The 18,966-nt window shown below is 39.4% G+C and overlaps 1 long non-coding RNA gene across 5 annotated transcripts in view; it reads left to right on the forward strand.

Annotated features, from left to right (window-relative positions):
* Nucleotides 1–18,966, forward strand: part of LOC150046392 (uncharacterized) — a 247,837-nt gene that overhangs the window by 2,822 nt on the left and 226,049 nt on the right. For 4 of the 5 annotated variants that reach the window (XR_016539610.1, XR_016539609.1, XR_016539608.1 and 1 more), the window contains exon 2: nt 45–324. This is a non-coding gene — a long non-coding RNA (uncharacterized LOC150046392). The remainder of the gene's footprint in view (nt 1–44; nt 325–18,966) is intronic. The other variant, XR_016539611.1, reaches the window with a different exon arrangement.

An 18,966-nucleotide genomic window follows, 5' to 3' on the forward strand; every position in this document is an offset into this window, starting at 1 on the left:
TGTCAATCTTTTCTCCCCTTGAATCAACTTGGGTCAACAAATAGTGTGAAGAAGCAAAGTCATGTGACTTCTGATGCAACTATTCTTACCATGTTTACCTTTGGAACCCAGCCACACACTGTGAGAAAGCCCAGAAAATTGTGGAGAGAGACCTCAAGGGCAGTGGTCCTGCTGACATGCCAGCAGCATCAGCCACCAAGCATTGAGTGGAGAGGAAGAAACATCAGCTGATCCAGCACAGGCTTCAAGCTGCCCCAGCTAATGCCCCATGGGGCACTGATGGAGGAGATACCCACTTAGCCCTGCCCAAATTGCAGATAATAGGTAAAATTATTATGACTAATCTAGCAGTTTCTAACGTTCTAGTAATGTTAGAATTTTTTCTTTGTTGTTTTTTCTTATTTAAGCAAATGAAATGTTTGAATGAAAGCCTCTTATTGATCCTACTTATTGCTAAAGGCACAGGCCCAGAATTGAAACTTGATCAATATGGATTGGAGGCATTCTGGACCATTAAATAAGGCCTTGTTAGACTGCTTATTTTTTTTTTCTTGAACTTGGAGAGAGAGAGAGAACAGGAAGGACAGAAAGAGGTGGATGTGAGTCTGTATTTGCTTTTCCACAATGCCCTGTGGGCGGTGATCCCAGTGGAGTCTTAACAAATTGAGCGACATTGGCTATTATTGCTTTTCCTGCTCACAACCCCTGTCCCACACACGATCTCGTATGTGTGTCTGTGTGTGTATGTGCATGTGCAAATACGAGCCAGTAATGAGGCTTGAATTCAGGCCCAGGGCACTGTCCCTGAGTTATTTCACTCCAGGCTAGTTCCCTACCACTTTGAGCTGCAGCACCACTTCTGTTTTTTTGGTGGTTAATTGGAGATAATAGTCTCATGGACTTTCCTGCCCAGACAGGCTTTGAACCATAATCCTCAAATCTCAATGTCTTGAGTAGTTAGGATTATAGGCCTGAGCCACCGGTATCTGGCTAGGTTATATTAAATATATATATATGCATATATATATATATTACAAAGTCATAAAAGAAGGACTGGTACTTTCAGGGCTCCATCTGGGACAAGATGAGGTCTTCCTTCCACACCCATTTACCATACAGCCACACAGGCTACCAACTAGGCATGGAGCTTACTGTCTAGTCCTTCAAGGCAATAGTGACTCTGAAAGATTCAGAACTGGAAAGAGCTGCCAAAATATGATTCTATATGACATAAATGTTCCCACTGCAACACTGCCTTATAGTATTCCTTCATTGGTCATCTAGCATTTTGGATTAATAAGTCATTTCTTAATAGAAACCCCCTAATGTAGGAGATCCTTAATATCTGAACATCCATCCAATAAGCTCCACATTAATTTTGAGGCATAATGTAGGCAACTAGCTTTATATAGAGAGAAAGATAAAAATATCACAGTGTAGAATTTGGAGAGCTAGGATACCTCATTTCATAGACAAGGAAATAGAAGCCCATGAAAATGAATCACTTAATTCTATCAGGGCATACAGATCATGTAAACACACTGGTTTATCCAACGTTTATAAATGAGGGCGATTTCCTTGGTAGGCACAGTGGCACTGCAAGTACACAATAAATAAAATACAGCTGGCTGCTTTCAAGTAACTTAAATTAGAAATTACGGCACTGAACCAAGAAAAAAAGTAACAGTGGCTCATTATTCTCCTGTCTTCTGGGTTCAAGACTCTTTCAACTTCATGAATTTAAACATAATCCTGCTAGGTCCTTCATATCTCTTTCAACTTTGATTTGAATTTTGACATAATATCGTGGCTCCTGCTTCCTTTTGAGTAAGTTTTGATGAAGAACATAATGCTTCTCTGCTTACAGTGATAATGTCCTAGTCAACCATTGCAACTCAAAAAGACAGTTCAGATTCCCATCTACTGAATATCACAACTCTGCCTCATCTACTTTAGCTGACAGTTGGATGGAAGCAGGTCTAATAAATTGTTGAATATCTTGTATCACTTATTGAATACTGATGGTGACGGCCAGGGTGGTTAAATAGTATGCAATATCATAAAATTAAAAAACATGACTAAGTAGAACAATAAAAAATAGGGACTCCATATACTTTTCACGGCCTTCAAATTATTTTATTTCATTGTCTTCTGCACTGTCAAATTTGTGATATTAACCCTAACTTGTACTTTGTCATCTCCTATAGGAAATTTATTCCTTTCTATATATTTTTATGATTATTTTCTGTGTTTATTACTTTCTGGGTATTTTACTATTTTATGTTACTTCATGAATGAACTTTTAGTTTCTTTTCTCTTTTGCTAATTTAAGTGAGTTAGAGGAAATCCAGTCTTTTTCCTTTAGTAGTTATATTTGCATTATTCTAGGAATATATTTGAACTGATTTAGAAACTTCTACTTAACAAGGTTAAGAATTAAATGTGAAATACACAATTGTACTTTATACAGACTTGACCAGATAAAAAGTCACCTCTGCTTTTTCTAAAAAGAAATGCTGAAATTTAGTGTACTCCAGTAGTTACTGGCATTCTAACAGGGGCAGTGCCAAGGGTACCAGTTGTGTTGTGTCTGGAGTGTGAAAGTTAAGAAGCCCTGGCTTAGACTTGGTTATACTTGCTAAGTAATTTGTTTTTCACATTGCAAAACATTTCCTCTGCTTTCAAAGCTGACAACAGAAAGACAGGGAGTGGGCAAGTGTAAGTTTTTCCATTTCCCTGTTACCTCTTAGTTTATCTCCCCTTAATGTATGCGATCTAAAAGCTTGTGATGCCCTTTGCTGAAATATCTCTTCTGTCATGTATCTTGTGCCAACCCTATGTAAAGCCTGCAGTTCATGCTTACAATGATGTTTTGAGTTTATTCTAGAGTAAATATGTAGAAGACAGTTTCCATTTCACATCCAGATTATGTTCTAGGAAAGCACAGATAGGATCAGGAGACCCTGGCCACTGTCTTGAGTTCTACAGCCTCCCTATATCTCTGGACTCTTAACCTCACTTGGGGTCAAGGGTTGGATGCTCCACCACTCAAGAGATGCTGGTATGTACCAAGCCAGGGTTGTTTCTGTTGGGGTCCTCAGAATTCCCTTCCCCTGGCAAGAACTGTTCAGGCTGCTCAACAAACACACTAACTAAATTGTTTTATGTTCAAGGAAGCAGTAAATATAACATGGGATTGTAGAGCCAGGCTGTTATTAAATTATTTTCATTTTACATCTTCTTTCAATATTAGTATTAGCGATAGTTATTTAATTAACTGTATTTTAGAACAGCAATTTTCAGCCATAGCTATGCATTAGAATCACCTGGGGAACCACTGAAAAATACTTCTGGGGGACCTACTTTAGGCCAATTATATAAGTAAATCTGAGAACAGTAACAGAGCTGCCGGTACTGTTAGAGAGTGCCTTGAGATTCTGATGGATGACTGAATTTGAGAACCTGTAAATTTAGGAATTGTATCATTCATTAACAATGTTTGGGGTATCAAAGCTCCTCTAATTTTTATTTTTAGTATTTTTTATTGTGATTAATAGAAGGATTACATTATATTCACCAGATAGAAGGTGCATAACTTCACAAACATTGATACCCTTTCTCATGACATGGTCCCCATTTCCCCCCGCTTATCTTGATTTCCCCCCTTCCCTATCCAATTTCAAATAACCAATTAAGCACATATAAAACATAGCAGATAACAAGGTGAAATATTGTAACAATATGAGATAACCAAGGGAAAGCAAAAGAGATGAGATAACATAGTACATTAAGGACAACAGTCACTCATTATATGGCTTTTGTTTCTATATCCTAGAGGTCCTTTCATTTAGCATCATACTGTATGGCCTTATGTATCAAGGTTTTGCTCTATTGCAAATCTCTGCTAGAAGAGTCCAAGGTTTCTACTGATTATGGCAAATGAGGGAAACCATTGAGCCTGTGCTCCTTTGAGTCTGGCTTACTTCACTTAATATGATTTTTTTCTAAATCTTTCCATTTCCTTACAAACGGGGAGATGTCGTTCTTTCTGACAGCTGCGTAGAATTCCATTGTGTATAAATACCACATCTTGTTGATCCACTCATCAACTGAGGGACATCTCGGTTGGTTCCATAGCTTTGCTATGGTAAATAGTGTTGCAATGAACATCATTGTGCTAGTGGATTTAGTATGCCCTTGCTTCTGGACGACTGGGTAAATGCCAAGTAGTGGAATTGCTGGGTTATAGGGGGAGCTCCTCCAATTTTAAAAAAGTATTTTCAACATTCTGATCTCTCTCTATATCTCTACCTATATCTATCTATATAGAGAGAGAGACATATATATCTATATAGATAGTTAGATAAAATTTCCTATTCTATTTTGAAATTTATACTTGAATTTTTAATTTTATCTTTAAGTAGATGTACAAAACTTTCCATTTAACAGTGATGTTTATGCATACAATGCATCTTAATATTGCCCTTTTCAACATTTTCACCCATCCATCCTAACGCACTCCTTCCCTTGTTTTTCTTTTTTCTTATTTTTGCCAGTCCTTGGCCTTAAACTCTGGGCTTGGCCATTGTCCTTAGGCTCTTGGGCTTTCTCAAGGCTAGAGCTCTACCACTTGATCCATAGTACCATTTCTGGCTTTTTTCTATATGTGGTACTGAGGAATCGAACCTGGGTCTTTGTGCATGCTAGGCAAGCACTCTACCACCAGGCCAAACTCCCAACCCACTTGCTTTTCTTTTTAACTCTCTGTTTTAGTAAGTTTGTTTTTAATTTTTGTAATTTGACTTTATTGTCAGGTGAGGTACAGAGGGGTAACAGTTACATATGTATACATTTCACATCATGCAGAAGTGTTCAGCATTCTGTTCCTCTGACAGAACTTGAACTTCAGACATTAAGTACTTACCACATCATCCACTCAGCCCTAAAAATCTCTGGAAATTGTTTGGAATGAAGGTGACTACTTTAAGGTACTGGGTATAAATGGTGAAGCCTTGTAATGGCATCTTACTCAGCCTTCAGAAGGAACAAAATTGTGATACAAGTTTAAAAAGCAATTTAACATTATGTTATCCAAACTATATTTGTCTTAAAGAGATGAAATTTCCTGGTCCTTGACTTATTATCTTTTAAAATTCATCTATGCGTCTCCCTTCCTTTTTTGTGACTACCTGTTTTCCTTTTATAAATATAATGTCCTCTTAATGCACATTAAGAATGTGAGTAGGGGAGTTGTAAATTTGTTCTTTTTGTGTCTTGTAGAAATTTTCCTAGGAAGGAATTGGCTTTGATTTCTCAATGTGGTTCCTCATTTCCAGGGATTTTTGCCTCTTTCTAGTGATATTACTTCTCCCTCAGCTCATCCATTCCAGTGAAGACATGTGCTTTCCTAATGTTGTGGTTCACTGTGCATCTTCTTAGGTTCTCTATTCGCTTTCAAATCTCAAATTCACTTCTAGGAAAGTTTTGTTTCCTTGATTTCTCTTTTGCCAGTGTGGGTTTGTTTTTCATTTTCTAAAAATATCTTTCAGTGGTTATACAAAGGAGGTGCCTTGTAACAAACTAGTTTATGAATACAACACATCTTGATCAACTGTTACTCCTTCAACATTCTTATCTCCCATTCAACCCATACCATCCCTTTACTTAATTTTCTGATCTATATAATGAATTCTTAACTGCATTCTTCTCTCCTTCTCCCCTTCATTTGTCTACCTCTCTTCCCACCATCCTCTTGGCTATACTCATTTCCTGATTTTGTTAGTCTTTCTAAAAGATTATACTATTTGAGCGCTCCATAGAGTTTATTATATGTCAGTTAATTCATTTGTAAGTACTAGCATACAACCCAGTGTGTTTACTTATAGATTTATAGGCACATTCTAGCTACTTCAAATGTTTCTCTTTGTCTGACTCACTTAATTTTTCCAAATCTTTCCATTTCTTTAAGCATGGTACAATATCATTCTAATAGATGAGTTAACGTCCATTGTGTGTGTGTGTGTGTGTGTGTATGTGTGTATAAATGGATCACATTGTCTTGGTCCATTTGTCCACTGAGATGGATCTGGGCTAATTAGATATCTTGGCTATGGTGAATAATACTACAGTGAACATGGTTATGCTGATGATTTTAGCCACTGTGGATCTGAATTCATCCTCGGGGCAGTGGGAGATAGGACAGAGGCCAAATTCAGAGGCCGCCATGTCAGAAAGATCTGTCTTTCGTTTGAAGAAAATAATCATCACTTATAGATATTACCTAGATACCAAGCTCTAGATGTTATCGACACACTAAACTTTAAATACTAAACTTTTCTGTTTAGTGAGTCCTATTTGACTGAAAAGCTGGTCATGGGTCATAGTGATAGGGTCCACCTGACTGTGATTAGCCATTGGCATGATATGTCTGTGTTTGCAAAGGCATAATGAGAACCATAGACTCTGACTGCCCTTCATCTTGCCCTCATCTACAGCCTCATCTATATTCCATGGGAGTCTTCATTATTCCCTAACTGGTGGTTGGTGTGGGAGTAGACCAGAGATCTCCATTTTATGTAAAAGTTCAAGTATTAAGTAGTTTAAATTTTGCAAGAAATATGCCCTCAGTTCCTGTCTGAGAGTTCAGGGGGAAGGCAGGTATAAACAACTCATAAACACATAGAAATTGGTATATACTACAATAAAATTTAGTTGCCCAAATGGTTCACAGTTTGAACACAATCATTCAAAAGTCTCCAAAGTTTGTGACATTTGCTTTGCCCAATTTATCATTCCATACAAGGTTTATTTCATTTTAATATTCTTTTTTGTCATATTCAAGATGACAATGGGAGTGAGTCAGGCACATATCTTCAAATTGCCATCTTTCTGGGACTCTTCAATGTCTGTTTAATGTTCAACATCACATCTCATGATGAAGACCCCTGATGTTCTTTAACACCACACTGATATTTAGACTTGAAAATGAACCACAATATCTCAAAAGCCTAGATTTAAACTTTCTTTGTAAATAATTCTTTTTGTACTTACTTAATAACACAGGCTACTCTTCTGCAGAGGCAATTAGGTTTGAGCAAAGCCTGAATTTCATGGATCCTTCAATATTTTTACAGTTGCAAAAAGCATCTTCATAGAAACAAAAAAGACATGAATAAAACCCTATTTGAGCTTATGAGATATGGTCTTATTGTTTCTCCCAGGCTGGCTTCAAACCATGATTCTTTTACCAACCTCCCAATTGGCTGGGATTATAGGCATGAGTCTGTGGAGAGGGATGAATTGCTTCCAGGAACCAATCATGGAAATAAAGGATAGGAGATATGCAATGATCTGATTGATTTGGTTGATCATTTATTTCATGTTCATTGTGACATTATAGATCTATGTCCAGCAAAAATAAATGTCTCATATGATGACATGTCTAATCTATCGGGAAAGGTGGAAAAACAAGCAATAATTAGAATGGAGAGAAATAGTAAAGTAAAATAAGTTACAAAGCATAGTTAAGTGGACTGGATCCTGTGGTAGGCCTGGAAAGTTCATGTTTCCCAGGAATTGGTTGAGTTAACTGGGATTTTCCATATAGGTACAGAGGAGCTAATGGAATATGCAAATTGAATTCATAGTTGGAATTCCAGGAAAGTGTATTTAGGTGGATTCTTAGCATATCCACATTTAACATTTGCATTTTAACTATTCTCACCAACACAAAAGGCTCAGCTATGAATTTGTAATCAGCTTTGCTAAGGTTCTGTTATGGACAATCCATGCAGACAGAATTATTTAATCTTTGTCTCTTCAGCACCCAGGACAGTGCCCACCACAGCCTAGGTGTGATTGCATGCATGACTTTTTTTTAAGTCCTTTAGCTCCTGCATGAATACAACCCAGCTCTCAGCCTGGCAGTCTGGTTTAAAATTCTGTATACAACCCAGAAGCTCTTGTGAAATGATGATTTGATAATATCATTCCTTTTGAAAATAATAGCAGAAAGATGGCACATGGTTAGTCTCAGAGATGGCAGGAAATAAAGATAGCTCAGAAAGACTTGTCATGTAGCAGCTTCTGAGTATTCCCAAAGCTTTAAGTTGCCCTTCTCTTGTTTTTCTCAGCCATTTACACTCCTCTCCCATATATGTGCATACACACACACACACACACACACACACACTCTTAATCCATCTCCAAATCTTTGGCGCCTCTCTGTAAAATGCATGCTTATCATTTTCTTGCCACTTTTCTCCATTCCTCAAGGCCACGATGGCCTCAGTTATGTATGAGCACATAATCCCATATGACTCGTAGATTATTCTGTAGTCACTTCCTCTCTCCCAAGTCTCAGATTCACAGCAGCCAAAGTGACTGTTCCAAAACTAGATACTGAAATTTGATGTAATCTCATTTGTTAAGTTTCTCTTCTATCTGCTGTGCCCCTGGGATCAAACAGTTTTTGCTTATGCCTATAATTTCTAATGTTTCTCCTACTCCCTCTTGCAGTAATTTCTAAGTGTCACTGGTCTGATGTTGAGGTCTTTGATCCATTTTGAGTTGATATTAGTGCATGGTGACAAACAGGGATCTACTATTAGTTTTCTGCCTATGAATACCCAGTTTCCCCAACAGTAGGTGACGGGAAGGGCAATGGCTGAGCGTAGGTGTCCCCTGCCCCCAGCACTGTAGGCAGCCAGCAGATGCATAGGCGGCCTGGGCTGGGCACAGATCCCCAGCAGAGGGCCAGCAGTGTCCCAATAGCCCGGTCGTTCTTCCCTCCATTCGCCTTCCACCCTTCCCTTTCCCTCTTCCCCTGCTCACCTCTGGGTTGTTAAGAGGGCCTGACAAGACCCTCTGGTTGTCTCAGCCCGCCTTTCCAATGTATCCGCTTGCGGCATTAGGGGCCCGCTGGGACGCTTCTGGGCATCACAGGCCAAGCAGAGAAGGCTCCTGGGGGTAGAGCCCCCCCCCCCCCCCCCCCCGGGCCCCGCTGCTTCAGGCCTGCAGGGACCAGTTCGGACCATTGCAGAGGTTAGAACCCCTGCCTCCTCCCTCGCCGAGATAGAGACCCACGGAGAAGGTCCAAGCAGCCGCATTAGAGCCCCCAGCCCGGCTTCGAGGCCCCGAGGGCCTCCTTGCAGGGTCAGAGGAACCGCGGGGGAGTGAAAATCCCCCCAAAGTCCAGTTTAGAGCCACAGCCACGACTGTGTCCAGGGTTAGAGGGCCCACGGAGACTCCTAAGGGTGTTAAGAGCGCGCAAGGGCGCGGCTTCCGGCGCGAGAGGCCCCACGAACTCAGCTTCCGGTGCAGACGCCCCCGCCCCACCGCAGAGGTCCGGGGTTACTGGCCCTGAGGAGGCAGGGAGCCCGCGTGCGATCCTAGAGGCCTCACAGAGACTATTTCAGGGGTTGGAACCCCTCCACGGCCTCTCCGGTTTAGAGCTCTCGCCGAGACTGTGCGTGGGGTTCGAGGCCCGCCGACGCTGCGCGTGGTGTTAGAGGCCTGCAGCCCAGGTCCAGGCCTTCCGATGCCCGCAGGCTCGGCCCGGAGGCGGTAAAGGCCGGCCTGGGTTCGTAGAGTTTCCTCGGGGAGCCGCGTCGTCTCCTGAGCGGGGCATTCCTGGGCACACTGCTGAGGATGCCCCTTCTCCAGTTCCCTGACTCAGCTCTGGAACCCAGGTAAGCGGTTGCTGTCTGCTGGCGAGGGTAGGACGAGACAGGCAGGGGCTGGCCGCCTGCTTGGTAAATGCTTGATTCTGAATCTCCTTGGTCGGTGCCAATCTCTTGGTTATTTCTGGTTTGTTGGGTGGAGTGGCTTGAAGTGGAGTTCCGGGCGAGAGGCCCTGCGCCTCTGTTAGATCAGAGGGTGCTCGGGGGAATCTTGATTCCTCTTCCTGTTTACTTTTTTAAAAAAAGTTTATTTTGTTGTTGGGGTGACGTATGGAGAGGGATTACAGTTACATTCATCAGGTAGTAGGTACATTGCTTCTTGAACATTGTCACCCCTTCCCATTTTTCTCCCACTTTCCCTTTCCCCACCATAAACTTACTCTTCTCACTGTAAATGTGACCTTCATGAGATAACTATTGATGTCACAGACTGGGACTGTTGATTCTTAACCAAAAAAATACATGGTTTGTTTTTCTTATAGTATATATACAGTTTTGTTTTGTTTTTCATTTGAAAATGGATGGGGTCTACAATAAGAAGTGATCTGCTTGAGCTTTAAAGGGACATTCATTTCACCTCAAGGTACTTTATATGGCTGAATCTCAGAGATAAGTTACAGTGATGCAAATGATTTAAATTATTTTTCTGTGAGACTATAGTAAATAAAATGGTAACATTTGTATAGCAGGGATGAAATAACTCTGTAAAGTAAGCATTCTCTATTTTATAGAGAATTAGGTACAGAGTAGTTGAACAGTTTGCCTGGGCATTGGCAAAGCTGAGATTTGAACTGAATCTGTGTGACCAGCTCAAAGTCTGCTCAGTCCATCCCTCACTGACTGAAGACAAAAGACCCAGGATTGCCCATTGATGTCTGTCCAATACATTATGAGGGCTGTCTTAATTTTTAGTTGTGCTAAATGCTGTTTATGGCATAATGTGAAAAGGTTTGTTTGAATTTCTTCACCGAAAATATACTTGCTCCCCTTAGAGGAATGCTTGGAGCAGATTGTGAACTGTAATAAAATATATTATTCGCTCACCATACAAATAAGTCTTAAATGAGGCAGAAGGATTGAAGGACTCTCCTCTGAGTGATTTTGTAGATTATTGATCTGGGCAGCAGTTTATTTAAACATTAAAACCTTGAATGAAGTAACTTAGCCTGAAGAAAAATGTGTCAAATATAGTACTTGTTATAGCTCATTCTTTAGCCTCCAAGGGCTTTGTAAACTGTCCAGATGTATTTATTTTTTTACGAAAAATTTTTCAAGTAAAAACTGGATTGAAAGGACAGTGGGATTTGTCTCTAGAAATTATAATCTCTTTGAAAAGGGAAACCTTGGGGTTTCTTTTTTTTTAGTTTGTTTTTCCCCTTCCCCAAGAACCAAGCTTTGCCCTTTGAGTTAGTATTACAATATTAGATGCTATTATTCAATTTCTTGGTGGGGGAGGGAAGCAAAATGGGCCCTGGCTTTCCTGGTTGTTGACATCTCCTTTATCTTTTTTTAAAAATTATGATTGCCATATAAGTTTGTTGTCCTCACTGAAGGAATTGGAAAAGTCAAGAATATTAATTAAGTATAATTATTATGTAGGGAAAATGGATCATTCTTACCGATAGTATCACCAAAATGATGAAACTGATGTATAAACTTGTGTACATTTCCATGTGCTATATATAGTGACATTGTTGCTGGAGTTTGGATCTGGAATATCCCTCAGAGGTCCATGTGTTGAATCTTGGGCATCCATCTATAATGGTATTGGGAAGAGGTGGAACCACTGTGGGGTAGAGCCTGGTAGTAGGAAGTCATCTTCATCCTTGATAGAGATAATCCTCTTTCTGTCTTTGCTTCTATTTTATTTTAATTTTTATTAAAGGTGATGTTCAGAGGGGTTACAGTTATATGTCAGGTATTGAGTACATTTCTTTTTGAACAGTGTCACTTCCCTCTTTTTCTTCATGTTTTTTTCCCACCCCACCTCCTCCCCTCAAGTTGTGTACTTCATTTTCAACATAGTGTCTAGTAGTAGTACTGCTGAATTAGGTTGCCCTTTGTCCCACCTGTCTTTGGTTCTTAGCTGCCATAAGGTGAACAGGCATCCTATGTTATGTGCTCCCACAGTGATGGTTATACTGTGTTGCCACAGGTCCAAAAATATATGGACTAACACCTCTGAAACCATGAGCCAAAATATTCTCCTTACAAGAGTTTTATTTCAGATACTTCATGCAAGCAATGAAAAAAACTAATGCATATATGCATTCCCTTTGGATGACATAGCAAATTAGTTCCTTTAATTGTTGCCAGTGAGTTTATCTTGATTCTGAAACTAGTATGTAAACAACCTGAGAAGTTGGACTGGTGTGATGTAGTCTAAGAAGATGAGTTCCTAGGCAAGTGTTGACTCGTGCTGATAATCCTAACTACTCAAAAGATTGAGGTCTGAGGTTCACAGTTTGAAACCAACTTGAGCAGCAAAGTCCATGAAAGTCTTAATTTCAGTTAACTAGCAAAAAGACAATATTGGACTTGTGACTCAAGTGGTAGAGCACTAGCCTTAAGCAAAAAAGCTAAGGGACAGGATCCAGGCACTGAATATTTGCACTAAATTTACAGAAAGGAAAAAGATGGTAACATGGACAAAGCAAAAACTAAGTTGGAAAGAATGAATCACCAAGTATAAATGTGATGAAGTTTCAATGTGAGGAGCCAGGATTTCTCTATTTTAACCTTAGTGTCTCTTATAGGTAGAGCCAGATTACTGCAATCATTTGAATAAAACATAAAACTACTCCCCATACTCATTTGTTTCAGGTCATTATTGTCCACTCCCTACAGGCCAAACATTTGTTGGTTTCTAATCTGGAAGCCCTGATTAATACCTTTTTTCCCTTTCATAACTTCCACCCTTTGAAATTCTGGGTAGAAGTGGTGATCATTATACTGAGGATTCTGGGTAGAAGCCTGAAAAGTGGAGTCTTTTACCCCATCATCCATTCTAAATTCTGTCCAAGTTCTACAGTTCATATTACATTACAGGTTTTAGGATTGGAGTTGTGTAGACTGAGGTCATCCTCTGAGGATAAGTGTTGGGGAGAAGGGTCTCAGGAACACAGACTTTTCAAAAGGGACTGGAGTCCTTTGGTCCAAAGCCATGTCTCACCCTAAATGTGTACATCTTGGCTCCTTGCTCACTTGCTTTGGAACTCAGCCTGACAAAGCAGCCCAGCTCTGCCATTTGTTGGGATGTGGGTGTCTGGTTGGCTATTCTAGTTCCTAACACCTGGTCATGCCCCTGCCCTGTGCTCCTGCTATGCTCCCACAGGCTTTGAAATCCCACCTGCTCTCTCCTGGCTTTCAAGCCTCCTGACATTTCCACTAGTTGTTGGCTCTACCTTTCCCACCTGGCCTTGACAGCTTGCCTCAGCCCCATCCTGCAATGCTTATTGGCTTCTGACTAGCAAGTTACTATAAACAGCATGTGGTAGTGTTATGAGACAAGTCTGTTTTCTCAATGAGAATCGGGGCTCCTTCAAAAAAAAAAGACTCAATTGTTGGCTTGAACTTACTTCCTCCCAATGTTGGGAAATATTACCACTTATTGCTGTAAAGTTGACTCAACCCTGATTAGTTCTCTATCAGATCTTTTCCTACCATCATCAATAGCTAGACATGGCCCATTTGAATAAGAAACATTTTAGTTCTAAGAAAGATGGCTAGAAGCCAGGTGCTGGTGGCTCATGCCTGTAATCATAGATACTTGGGAAGCTCAGATCAACATTCAACCACCAGAAAATTGGAAGTGGAGCTGTGGCTAGAGTATTAAGCCATGACAGTGCCTAAGCTCTGAGTTCAAGCCACATGACAAAAAAGATATATGTATGTATATGTATATTTGGAATTAGACCATAGTGATTTGAAGCTGAATTCTGCCCAATACTGTTTTCTTTGAGGCAGTTTTCTTATCTGTGAGAGGTGAAAAAAACTAATGGTTTTTCTTTCTCTCTTATTCTCTCTTTATGTTTTTCTTTCCCTTCCTCCCTCCCTCCCTTTCTTTGAGCCTGTACGGGGATCTGAGATTCAAACTAAGGGACTGGGCTATCTCTTAGCTTTGTCATTCAAGCTCTACCACTTGACCTACATTCCCACTCTGGTTTTGGGTAGTTTAATTGAAGATAAGAGTGTCATGGACTTCCTACCCAGGTTGGCTTTGATCTGTGATCCTAAGACCTCAACTTACTAAGAGATAGTATTAAGGTTTTGAGCCATCAACACTTGGCTCTATGTATTGATTAGTAATTGTGCTCTCTTTAGTATCACTGGTGAGGAAACCTCAAGAGTCCTTATGTGTCTCTTATGTCCTTGTTATAAATGAAAAAACTCCTGCAGTCCTAAGAAATCTGACTTCCAGTAGATCATGGAATTTGTGGATGGAATCGTTGTCCCCAATTTCACCCAGAAATCATCTAGGACAGCCTCCTCTTTTAACTTTTGTTAATGTGCTAGCCAGGGCAGGAAAGTTCCTGAGGCTCTTATCTCCAATTAACCACCAGAAAACTAGAAGTGGTGCTGTGGTTTAAAATGCTAGAGTGCTAGCCTTGAACAAAAAAGCTCAGGAACTGCCCCCAGATCCTGAATTTAAGTCCCATAAGCTCTTCCCTCCCTCCACAGAAAACTGTATCCTATGTGCTTGCTATGACACTTTTGAGTGTACATCTGTAAGAATATAAACCAACATATAAGAAAGACATTTGTATACCCATGTTTAGAACAACATATACCCATTTTAACAACAACATTCTTTACCATAACCCAAACTATGAATCTAGCCAGGTACCTATTAGAACTTCAGGCACAAAGCAAGTACTCGATAAAATGATCGATTGCATGATGGACATTTCATGGCTACCATGTTGGATAGTGGTTTGAGAGAGAAGTGTCTCTATTTTTATTTTTGTGTGTGTGTGTGGGGGGGGGGGTCCTGGGGCTTGAACTCAGCCTGGATGCTGTCTCTGAGCTCCTCAGCTCAAGTCTACTGCCCTACTCCTAGACTTGGGCATTGTTCCTGAGTTCTTCAGCTCAAGGCTACCACCGTACCCTTGAGCCAAGCCCCACTTCCCATTTTCTAGAGGTTAATTGGAGATAAGAGTCTTAGGTGCTTTTGTGCCCAGGCTGGCTTTGAACATTGATCCTTAGATTTCAGCCTCCTGAGTAGCTAGGATTATAGGCGTGAGCCACCATGCCCTGCCAAGTGTCTCTATTTTTTAAAGCACACCATCATCATCTCTGGCTTTAGAAAGCCCAAGGATGAATACTAAGGGTCCCATTTAAAAACTTTAAAGCTGTTTTTTTAAAAACTTTTTTCTTTCTAAAACTTCATTTTAAAACCTCCTTTGAATTGAAAGTGAATGGAAGAACCCAGCTACTCCTCCAAATTTAGTCCTTATGTTGGTAATTGGCAACACTCCAAAGGACTACACTTTGAAGAGAAAGATGTGTTGATGATGCCTTGCTCTGTGCTAGCCAAGGACTTAGTCTTCATCACTTTCTTTGCTCTCTACCAAAGCAGAGGCCACAGTTGTGAGGGATAAGAACAGAAGGACAGGCCGGGAGTTTGGCCTAGTGGTAGAGTGCTTGCCTAGCATGCACGAAGACCCGGGTTCAATTCCTCGGTACTACATACATAGAAAAAAGCCGGAAATGGTGCTGAGCCTCAAGCGGTAGAACTCTAGCCTTGAGAAAGTCCAAGGGTAGTGCTCAGGCCCTGAGCTCAAGCCCAGGACTGGCAACAACAAAAAAAAAAAGAACAGAAGGACAGACAGACTGTGGCAAGTGTAGTCCCCTTGGATTTAGGGTTCAAATTTTAGTTCCACTGCCTTGTAATTGATTTCAATATTTGCATAACTCCTTTGAGCATTGATTACCTCATTTTAAAGCTATAGGCAAGAATTCTTAGTTCTGTTAATGAGGACTTAATATATAGCATCCAATATGGTGGCTGGCCCAGAGTAAACACCTAGTAATTAAATGACCACAAACACAGACTACTTTTGAATTTTTGAGACTTGGGCATAGTGTGTTGAGAGCATTCACTCTTCATAAGAACCCTGTGGATCTTTTCTAGGTAAAGATTAAGAAGTAGGAACATTGGCTAGCTTTCTTAGTATTCCTCAGAAATACGACTTAAATTGAGCTGAAAATACAGATCTGTTTCCTAAGCTTAAACCATTTTGATACATTATGTTTGATATGTCTTAATAGATAAAGCATTGTCTTTAAAATACAAACAGTGAGTAGTGAAATACTTTGAAATCTGCTCCAATACAGAAAGGTATTTCTTTTCATTGTATTATTATATTTAGTCAATTCATTCTGTATAAGCTCATGGGTGGGATATTATTTTGGAGAAAGATTTCATTTTTCTCTTTCTGTAAGTCTTGTTACAGACTCAACATATAATGACCTAATGTATTTTTTATTTTCTTAACAAAAAATGTAAGAAATTTCTTTATAAAAAAAAAAGTAGCTGAAACTCTTACCCCCTGACGTGAGTCTCCAAGGAAGCATAGAATTGCCAATTACTACCTTTTCTCCTCCATGTAAAAGGCAAAATGTGGTCTTATTAAAATCCTGAGAATGAATTCACTTAAGCCCCCAACTGTAGGATGTTTTTCTGACAAGTTCTGTCTCACAAAAAAGTATGCTGTACAACTAATTAAGAAATTATTTTGACAGAGTGAATGTTTTTAAAGCTCTGTGTTGCACACAACCTAATATAATCTAATTTTCTTCTAGTGACACAAAATATGAGGATTTTTAAAAGAAGCAAAGCAGATAATATCAATAATAAGGGCACCTAAATTTCAGCTGTGAAGAATTCAAGAAGCAACCAGCTAATTTGTCTAGGGAAATTTGCTCTTGGCTAAAAGGGTATAAAAGGTCTTACTCTTGGGCAAACCATTTATTTTAAAAGTTTCAGGGAAAAAAACACATTTTATTTTTCTATGATTGTCAGAGTTTTCAGAGTTACCATTTCTGTATGAGAAGATATAGGTAGGAGACAAATGGTTTGCTACCCAAAAAGATAGTAAATTGTGTGTGTGTGTGTTTGTGTGTGTGTGTGTGTGTGTACAACTCCGAGTAATCTAATAACTTTATTTCCTCTATCCTTTTTTTTCTCATAGTGTTTTTCTTTATTTATTAGCTGGTACTGGGACTTGAACAGAGTCTTGAGGTCTTTTTTTTTTTTTTTTAGCAGTTTTTCTTTTTGCTCAAGGTTGCCTGGTGCTCTACTACAGGAACCACCTCTTCGTTTCCCACTTTTTCTAGTTAATTGGAATCGCTCGGATTTTCTACGTGGGCTGATGTTGAGCCCATGATCCTCAGATCTCAGCATCCTGAGTCTACAGACATAAGCTACCATACTGGGCTTAACAGTGGTTTTAAAGTCTAGAGAAGAAATATTATAAGAAGTTAAGTATTTACCAAAGTAAGAGTTATGATATAGCTTTTAAAATAGGGCATTTCTTGTAGTAATTTTCATTATAAAATAAATACATTTTTAGTATGGGAGTGGGAAGAGATAGTTTTCCCAATCATACCTAAGAAGACAAAGTATACTTTAGAAAATCCCTCTACATTAATTTCAGACCAAAAGCTAATACAGACCTCAAAATTATGAATTCAGAAGAGACAAGAATATTTTCATGTATCAGATGGAAATAAGCCTGTATGGAGAGGCTGTTGCTAGGACTTTTGCTGTTTTATAGGACATTGGTTTATAAATATCACTGAATCAAATGGAGAGTTTTTTTTTAAATAGCCATTCTTTGGCCCTAGGCCAAACTAACTGAATCAAAAACTTTCATAAGTTGTTCTAGAGTTTTTCAGGAGGGGCTTTTGTGATAAGGAAGATGAGGGAGAAGAAATATATAAAAGAGCACTACTTTTCTGGTTATGGTATTTAAAAAAGACGTATTTTTCAGAGGAAGATGTTTTATTGAGTGTTGGACATGTTACAGTTGAGTTGAGGTGTGCCTAGGAATTCAGGTGGAGACAGCCACAAGTTTGTTTCAAAGCATTGATTTTGATATCAATGGATAATTTCAGATCAAAGAAACGAAGGCTATTGATGAATTCATTGTTCTTAAATTTTTTTTCATGTTAGTAATAGGGCTTGAACTCTGGCACTGTCCCTGGGTTCTTTAGCTCAAGACTACTGTTCTACCACTGAGCTTACAGTTCTATTACCACTTACATTTTTTCCTGTATATGTGGTACCCAGAGCTTTGTGCATGTCAGGCAAGCACTCTACCACTAGGCCACACTTCTGGCTCTTAATAGTTTAAGGAGAGAGAATGGGAAAGTTTTCCTACCATGAGAGAATAGCACAAGGAGCATGTTAAGATTTTCAATTTACAAAACGTTTTCAAAATACCTCTTGAGGTGCCTGGCAGCGAAGCTGGTAGGGAGTATTCAAAATGAATAAAACTTTCTTCCTTTGATTAATGTCCTGGGTTGTCAAATTTATAACTGTGTACTAGAGAAACAATATTATTATGATATATGGTGATGTTGGTGGGAGGAGAAAACTAGAAAGAATGATCAGAAAAGGGAAGAAGATCCTGGCAAGATCAGACAAGAACTGAACAAGAGAGATGAGTGAATACTCTCAGTGGTAGGATGGTCTGTTATGCTGGTGGGAGAGGTCAGAGAATTTCGAAAGATTGTCTGTCTTAAATTGATAATTGTGGTTCCCTCTTCATTATAAAAACAAAATTAACAAAACAAGGTGCCAAATGTATCTTGAATGTCAGGTAAATAGTGAATAATTTTTCTAGTGTAGGTATGGATTGTACAATTTTTGAAGCATACATATTGCAAAAATTTATCTGAAATTCAAATTTAACTAGTGCCTTGCATTTTTTCTGCTTTCATGATTTATTGGTGATCCTCTCTTGCTACATTATGTACCAGTCTAATAGCACATTACAGCATTTAATTATTTACTTGTGTTCATATTTACCACCATGAGAGGTTGATAAGGCAGGATTGAGTGTTGTCTTCATTGCCACTTGAAAGACTGATCCCATAAGGTCCAAGGAGTTACCCAAAGTTCCCTCGCATGAGTTTAAGAAAGGAAGATCTTGAATCCAATTGTACTGACCCAAAAATCAAGTATTGACTCACTATGTGAAACTATAGGTGGAGGTGCAGGAGAGAGAAAGAAACATAGAAAAACAGAGACAGAGATAACTTATTCAGATTAACTGTCCAT

The sequence above is a fragment of the Megascapheus bottae genome, chromosome 25, assembly GCF_031878675.1.
Source record: "Megascapheus bottae isolate mThoBot1 chromosome 25, mThoBot2.hap1, whole genome shotgun sequence".
Taxonomy (NCBI): Eukaryota; Metazoa; Chordata; class Mammalia; order Rodentia; family Geomyidae; genus Megascapheus; species Megascapheus bottae.